The sequence below is a fragment of the Poecilia formosa genome, unplaced genomic scaffold (genome assembly GCF_000485575.1).
Source record: "Poecilia formosa unplaced genomic scaffold, Poecilia_formosa-5.1.2 Scaffold763, whole genome shotgun sequence".
NCBI classification, from domain to species: Eukaryota; Metazoa; Chordata; class Actinopteri; order Cyprinodontiformes; family Poeciliidae; genus Poecilia; species Poecilia formosa.
This window is the reverse complement of record NW_006800702.1, coordinates 104,969-106,584: the sequence shown is the minus strand read 5'-3', so window position 1 is coordinate 106,584 and position 1,616 is coordinate 104,969.

Here is a 1,616-nt window from a genome sequence, read left to right as displayed (position 1 = left end):
TAGCCAGCTCCTCATTGAAAAAACAAACTTCCATCATGAAGACGATGTGGAGGTTCATCCTCAGAGCTGGTTGGTGATCTGGTGGAGCAGAGCTGCTTCTGAGACAGAAAGTCTTTAGGTTTTCTAATTCCTCTTTCATATTAATTTGCTTACTGCAAAAATATGTTAAAGATAAAAACAATGATGAACGAGTTATAACAGCAGCCTCACAATATCAAAGTCTCTTTGGCAAACTGAGCTCAATTAAAATCAGTTTATGAAGAAAACTATATTTAGTTGCAACAAACAGCCTTTATGCAGTTATAACATGAAGCTGAATAATTGTTATAGTAATAATCATAAAAATCACAATAAAATTGATAAAATAATTATTTCTGAATCCAATGTAAGTTTGTTTATATGTTTACTGCACCGTTTATAATTAAACAAAGATAATTTGCATTTTTAAGCAAACTTACCACCAGCTAGCAGCACGTTAGCAGCCTTCGTCCCTTCGGTTCCTTTCGTGACCCAGATTTCATTTCCATCCGGTTCTTGTCCAGTTGTGTTGTCGTCTAACTCGGAGTAGGACGTCACCAGCTTGAATTTACCAAAACTACAAACTATTATCAAGGCTCTGTCTTAGGGTTGCTGCCTTTCATTAATCAAAATAAGGGACGGTCACCGAGGCGCTTCGCCCTCATGTGGTGGGATGGCCGCTGCATTATTTTATGGCAGTGGTTTTTGTCTTTAAAAAGTGATTCATAGAGCAATCATTCATGCATAGAGGTCGGTTAGACTACACAAAACTATACTCCAATCAGAGTAGCATACTTTAAATATGTTTAATTAAGCAAGTATAAAAGTATTTAGTAAACCACTGAGTAACTGATCATAACACCTGATTTAATAATCAAAATGTGTCCTCAGACTACTAAAAGTATAAAAGTTATGTGAACATTCTGATATTTTACAGAGTATTACCAAAATATTTATATAAATAAGGAGTTGGGTTTGGAGGCTGGTTCTAGACCAGATTTACCACAGGGGCCAGTAGTCAGCGTGTTTCCATGGTGACACTTGAAAAAGAATGAAAAAAACAAAAAACAAACTGAGCAATATTTCATCATTGGATATAATAAGTGAGCCAAAGAGCCACTTGTGTCTCCAGAGATCCAGGCTGCAGATCCCTGGCAGGTAGAAAGTCTGATCCTATACAGCAGCTAAAATGCACTGTAATATTTAATTCATTGTTAAAGTAAAATTGTGAAGGTTAAAAAAATCCACCACTGAGTATTAACATAAGACATTTATTTAGTATAACTTCTTTGGTTCCCCGTTGGCCCCCATCTAGATCCGCCCCTGGGCTGCAGGTCTGGGTCTGGTGCATTAATGACCACTGAACAATGAATTCATACAATATATAAACATTTCACAATAAAACATACAGAAAACCCTAAGAAACCTTTTAAAGTAGGAAATATTTATGTATTTACTGTATGATTTGTTCTTTAAATGACAATTTGTATTATTTTGGCTGATATTATTATACATTAAATAAGCAAATAATCAAACCAATATAGTCGACTAAAAGCACAATAAAAAACTTAATCATAGCAAAATGTTCTGCACCATAT